Source organism: Barbus barbus (assembly GCF_936440315.1).
Source record: "Barbus barbus genome assembly, chromosome: 1".
NCBI classification, from domain to species: domain Eukaryota; kingdom Metazoa; phylum Chordata; class Actinopteri; order Cypriniformes; family Cyprinidae; genus Barbus; species Barbus barbus.
The window spans coordinates 9515599-9522848 of NC_136729.1; the positions used below are offsets into that span (position 1 = coordinate 9515599).

A 7250-nucleotide genomic window follows, 5' to 3' on the forward strand; every position below is an offset into this window, starting at 1 on the left:
AAGTATAACTAAACAAAAGCTGTCAAGCGTTCACGCGCCTCTGTATTTCTCCAAGTATGCATGAAATAAGCCACTTACCTCTTAACTAAACACGTCTACCGCCGGATTTTGCCTTTAGGACGCATCAGGATCCAGATAAACTGAAAACAGGTCAGATGACATCCACGTTTCATGATACTCTCTGAGGAAACATATTAACCAGTGGGAGGCAAACGCTGATGACCAAAAAACTTTCCTATCCGTTTTTTCTGCTTCTCCCAAGCGGTGGCCCTGAAATCCGAATCCACCATTGAAACGCATTGAAATCTTATTTCGTTTTTTTCCTTATTACAGACGTTTGTACACTGAAAAGCATAATCATTTATATTTATTATTTATAAGGAATAGCACCTGACATTCATACAGAACTCCGCTCCAATAAATGATCACACAAAACCCTTTATTCTGTAAATCACAATCGACTGTGATTGGTCCATCTTGATCAGCGATGAGAAAATGATCAGGTATCAGGAGACATCAGTAATGAGACAGAGAACCGTTGCTATATAGTGAACTGAAAATACCTAGTAAATAGATAAAATGTCAAAATTATTATTTAGACCAATCGTACCTTGACTAATCACAGAAAGGCCGTCTAAGACACGCCCTCCTGAATTCAATCTTGAATAAAAGCTCATCTAAAGTCCCATCTAAAGCCATTTCAGGAGTTTGGTTTCTAATACTGGCAAATTAGGATCATATTACTGATTATTTTGCCTTTTGCACTCATAATCTACTTTTTTGTTTGAGGATGTTAACAACTGAATGTTTTCAATTGGATTTGTCATCAGCAGGTGTTTTATGGTTTGTTGTGTCGCCCCCTGGCGATAAATAAATAGACTGCATTTCAGAAACTCATAATGAAATCTAGATATTAATATAGTGAGGCATTGCTTGTGTGCATTGTGAATGGAAGTTCAGGGGTTTCTGAATAATGAGCTTCATGATCCTCAATGAACTGTCTCCAGTGCGTTCAGAAAGCCCCGGAGACCCTTCTCTCCCCCCAGCAGAGTTCTGGTGTTAGATAAATAAGGAAACACTGAAAGAAAAGACTCTTCTCTGTGTGTCACACTGAACTGCACTTTGGCACATTTGCAACAGTTAGAGTAGGGGGAAACGTGAAGTGAATCTCAATATCCCGTCTGCAGTCTGCCGCTCCCAGTCTGCCACCAGTGAAGAGAGATGGGAAACAAGCTTGACACAATGAAGTACATTGCCAGCTTTGTCCCATCACAAAAGCTGTTTTGTACATTGAAGGACTTGCTGGAGGAGGAAAGACTTGGCCAGCTATGTCAAAGTTGATTCATGCAGAGTTGGGAAGTTTTATGGTTGTTAGTGATGTTGCTGTGGTTGTTGGGTGGTGATGGCGCAGTGGATAAGACACATGCCTTTGGTGTGAGAGACCCGGGTTCGAATCCACTGTGAGACACCAATGTGTCCCTGAGCAAGACACTTAACCCCTAGTTGCTCCAGAGGCGTGCGACCTCTGACATATATAGCAATTGTAAGTCGCTTTGGATAAAAGCGTCAGCTAAAAATGAATAAATGTAAATGCTGTGTTTTCCACTTTATGCATTTAAATATTGCTACTGTTGAAGATTTAAAAAGACCTTTATGGTTATAAATGATTCAAAGGTTTCAGAATGTAGAATATCATTTTTAGGAAACAGTGCCATTTTGTCACTTTCACTCACTAGTACTGATATAATTAATGATATTGTAAGGATATTGAACGTATTTTAATATCACCTATTTTTGTTTCATAGATCTGAGTCTGTTTTGTGTGTGACAAGTAAAACATGTCTTATTGAATTTGTTGTTGTCATTTCCCTGTATTTCAGTTCAATGTCAATATTTTGTGATATTCCTCTCTTTTAAAAAATAATGCTTTGATATTTCTGACATCATGTTTAGAGGTGTGTACATAATTTGTATTAATTTATTTATTCCAAATACACTACCGTTCAAATGTTTGAGCTTTTTTGAAGGTTTCTGAAGGACGTCTCTTATGCTAACCAAGCCATCTTTGCTCAGTCAAAAACATAAAAATAGTAATATTGTGAAATATTATTATAGTTTAAAATAACTTTTTATCAAATTTATTAAAATCTAATTTATTTTAATGAAGGCTGAATGACTTTTCAGCAGTCTTCAGTGTCGCACGACCCTTCAGAAATCATTCTAATATACTGATTTGCTTTCAGGCTGTTTAATATTTTATTTTTATTTAATATGTTTCATTGTAAAATAAGTATTAAAAATGATAGGCTGTAAATATTTAATAAATAATAAACTAATATTCAATTCCTCAGTTGCTCCTGACTTTCCACAAAGAAACACTAGATGACGACTTCCTCTTTCACTGTGGAGCAGATTTGAGGATAAAGTGCATTTCAAAAAGCTTTATTTCTCTGAAGAACATACAAAATAAAAGTGTCAATCAGTGGAATCTCAATGTACGGTTGTGAAAGTCCAATTATTTATCATTAAGCAAGCATTATCTATTCTAAAGAAATCCAGTAGCCTACTTGGGTTCATCACTTCTTACGGCTCGCGCGTCTGTCAGTCAGGTGACAGGAACTGTGGTCACGCTCCAATCAGTTTTGATTGGGCCAGTTTGATTGTGACTCTTTACTGTCTTTCCTTCACACCTCCGTTCCCGTAATCCAGTGGGATTGCACTCGCAGATCTGGAAAACAAGACAGACAGAGGAAGACTGACCGAGTATGACACCAACACAAACAGTCATTCAGTGGAAGATATTTTCACTTACTTACTTTATCATTTACAGGCAGCTGATCCCAGTTAATTATTAAATTAAATATTAAAGTAAAGTAATTATAATATGGATTAATAGGGGATTAACCTTTTTAAGTATTATTGCAAATATATATATATATATATATATATATATATATATATATATATATATATATAAAAATTGAGATGGAGAAATTTGTTTCAGGTTTTAGTGGAACTTTTAATAACTGTGATTCAAATATTAAATTAAATTAATAGGGAAAATTAAAATAAATTAATTTAAATTAAATTAAATTATAATATGGATTAATAATGGAATTTTTAATACCTGTGATTCAAAAATTAAATTAAATTAAATTAATAGGGAAAATGAAAATAAATTCATTTAAATTCAATTATAATATGGTTTAATAGTGGAATTTTTAATACCTGTGATTCAAAAATTAAATTAAATTAATAGGGAAAATGAAAATAAATTCATTTAAATTAAATTATAATATGGTTTAATAGTGGAATTTTTTAAACAGGGAACAATCCAACAAGGCACATTAACCATAAATAAGAATAATCAACATAATACTTACACTCACAACAAAAATAACAACAATGAGTGGGGGGGGGGGGGGTGAAACACAAGGATCAAAAACATAAAGACATCAAAGAAAAATACATGAAAAAAGCAAATGTTTTGAAATGGAGAAACAACGGGTTTCAGATTTTAGTGGAACTTTTAATACCTGTGATTCAAAAATTAAATTAAATTAAATTAAATTAAATTAAATTAAATTAAATTAAATTAAATTAAATTAAATTAAATTAAATTTTATTTTATTTTATTTTATTTTATTTTATTTTATTTTATTTTATTTTATTTTATTTTATTTTATTTTATTTTATTTTATTTTATTTTATTTTATAAAAGTGGAAATTTGAATACCTGATTCAAAAAGAAAATTAAATTAAATTAATAGGGAAAATGACAATAAATTAAATTAATTTGCATTAAATTATAATATGGATTAATAATGGAACTTTTAATACCTGTGATTCAAAAATTTTTATAAATTAAATTGATTCAAATTAAATTATAATAGGGATTAATAGTGGAACTTTTGTGTAATTCAAAAATGAAATGAAAAATAATGGAAAATTAACTTAAATTAAATTAAGTTGGCTCCTGCAGGTTCATTAAATAAAAATTGCAGTTTCATTATAGCCAATGACATAAAAACAAAATTAATTGGTCACGACAAGACACTAAATGTGGTTTATTATGTGGTCTGCCATTTGACAAGGTTTGAGGACGACTGTGTTAAACCAAGGATTTGTGGAGGTGAAGCTGGTCTTACAGTATCAACTGCCCACTTAGGAAGTTTGATAAATTGGTGGGAGGGGAATGTAAAGAGACGGAGCAAGCGGAGAAAACACAGGGATGTGATCTAAAAATAGCCAATGGCTCTGTTGGGGTGGAGCTAATCCTCTTTGCAGCAGAATTATTGGCTGTGGGATTAGGCAGCTTTACTGTGTGCAAGACATCTAACCTCTATAATACTGTCCCAGAGCAGGCCGTACAAACAAGCCCTGAGCAACACCGGAAGTGGGCGTTTTATTTCAGCTAGTTAAGCCAGTGTTGCTGATGTCAGCCTGAGAAGGAAGTGATATCAGCATCCTTCTGCATGTCATGAAGGAACATTTTTTGTTAATAAAAAGGTTTCGAAAGATATTGCACTTTGGTGCAAGCAAAAGCATTCAAGCAAAAACATTTCAGGCTATGAAAGCTAAAATGAATAAACGTGGCAATTCAAAGGCTACAATCTGTGTTTTATGTAGTCAAACGTGTTTAAGGGGTCCTCTTTTCTCACTTAATAACTTCTCAGTGATTATTTAGCATTAATGGTATCATAAGCATGTGAGGTAAAATCATTAACAGTATTCCGCTCCCCCAAAACATGCAATAGCATCCGCTTTGGTCTATTGTGGTCTCATGTGTTCTCTAAACTGGACTCTACCATTTGGTCTGGCTGCATCAAGTGTAGGGAGAGTCCATCTGGATGAGCCGGTCGACCCATAATCCTCTGGTCTGCCCAACAGCCTCCTGTTAAGGTGACATGTAGTGCTTGCCTTCTGAAAGCCTGCCAGGATTTTCCTTTGGATTTTTAAAATTCATATCAAACACCATAACACTTAAAGTGAAAGTGAATAATAATTCTGGTAAGTTCATTTAATTTCATTTTAATTTTAAGGATTTAAAACTGCTTTCAGAACCATTGCTTTTAAATCATGCCTGTATTTGGTGATGTGAATGCTTCACATTCAATATTAAATGTTTCAAGTCGTACAAATGGCAGATCACAATATTTGACTACATCCGTGTGGATCACAACAATAAAATGGAACCCATTATGAGAGATTAGAATTAAACTTTGAAAGTGTTGCATGCATGTATTTTGCAGATCTATAAAGCTGATGGAAAAGCCTCATGACATGTTGCCTTTCATTGCGTACAACAGATTGTTTATTGACTTTTAGCTATTGATATTTTTGGTCCCGTCTGTCCTCCGATGAGATTACAATTATAAATTACAACTCTAAAACGAAAATAGCAATTGAAATAGTATTTATTTATTTGTTTTATATTTAGCTTTAAAGCAAATTTATTTTATTTTTTCAAAAAAATCAAAGAACTTGTAAAATCTAAATTACAGAACCTCGCACAGCTGAATCTGTTTTATACATATATATATATATATATATATATATATATATATATATATATATATATGCCGGACACCCCTCAAACTTGCTTAATAAATGTTTTTTGCTCTTATATTTGGGGATTCCTTTTGTATATACTATGCCTGACTCTGTGGAAGGTCTGCTGATAGAAATGTTGCATATTAAAATTATTAAGAGTTGTGCGGGATATATACAGTATACATGTATGCAGAATATAAGAAAATATAATGTAACTAATTTATAATATAAAGATTTTCCAGTTCACCAATTATTAAAAAAAAAAAACATTCTTATTTGTTGTTTTTTTTTTTTTTTTTTTTTTTAATAAACAGCAATGTCAGATAATGACAACAAACAATTAAAATGCCCAAATATATCTGAATGAAGTATGTTGATAAAGTGTTAAAGGTGACTGCCATGAGGCTACAGGTGGCATGCTTAAGCAAACTTGCCCTTCAGACTTGCCCTCTGTTAGGTACTGTGTCCTCCCTGTGACATCACTAAAGACCCGCCCACACCATGTGCACTTTCAGCCATATATGGATATATCACCTGACAGAGAGGATGTCACAAAAGAATTTAGTGGGAAGATTGTATAAAGATTTAATTATTGATTTCAGTTTAGCTTTCAGAACCTATGCATTATGTATATATTAGAACATATACATCATATATATATATATATAAATATATATACACACACATCATATATTATTATTATTATTATGTATTAGTTTTCAATGAAAACATTTTTTTTTTTTTTTGCTTTATTTCATGTCATCTACTGACAGTCATTTCAATAATGTGACAGGACATGTATGTGCATTTTATATGGTATTCAGAATGGATACATATCATGATCTGATCCCATAACAGTCCCTACAGACCTAACTGCATGCATTTGCAAGGTTTGTTTTAGCTTATTTTGTCTCAATACATGTCTAAAGTTACATAATGCCCATCTGGGGCCGTCAGATCATGATAACCAGGTCGAGAAGGGATACTCAATGAATCTACATAGATGTGTTCTCTCAGTAATCTCTTTTCTACTGTTTTTAATGTTTGGGCAAGGGACAACTGTGAGTGCTCAGGGATGAATGGCTTGATTTTTGATATGCTGAAAACCATTTTTTCCCCCAAACCAGTTCAAAATATGTATTATTGCTCTCATACTCCAAGTCGTATACTCTATTATGCTCCAAACATTTGATTATGTTCATCGCCCTCCAAATTTAATCTGGCCTTCTGGGAATGAATAAAATTCATCTGGTTTTAAGATGGATTAAATCATAGCTCTCACTTGGAAAGCGGGAGAAAATACGGCCCATGTCGGGGCACAAGAAAAGCAAGAAAAGCAGTCTGTCTTTATAGTACTTAGACATTTTGATATTGTCAGTGTCTTGATCATTTCTAAACAGACACACATGAATGTGTGCGTTCCCATAAAAGCTGCCACATTGCCATGCGTGCCATTCATTCATCTGTATATTACAAATGCACAAACACGTAAGTTCAATATGAAATACTTAGATTTCAGGCATATAGTGAGCAGGATGTCTCGTCTCTAGTGTGTTCAGATCAAATGGTTTGGGCTGGATAAGTAGGCGGCTTATAATGAGGTCTAGTCTTGACCAATGAGAGTGTGGGATTACTGTCTTGTATCAGACTCTCGCATGGCAGCACGAGACAAGAGGAAGTTGCAATACTAGTGTTCA

General features: G+C 33.3%; 1 protein-coding gene across 3 annotated transcripts in view; it reads right to left on the bottom strand.

Moving 5' to 3' along the window:
* LOC306847622 (A-kinase anchor protein 13-like) overlaps positions 1-438 on the bottom strand; it is an 83526-nt gene extending 83088 nt beyond the window's left edge. For all 3 annotated transcript variants that reach the window (XR_013782171.1, XM_079381670.1, XM_079381669.1), the window contains exon 1: positions 79-438. The gene's annotated coding sequence lies outside the window, so the exon portion shown is untranslated. The remainder of the gene's footprint in view (positions 1-78) is intronic.
* Between the last annotated feature and the right edge of the window lie 6812 nt (positions 439-7250).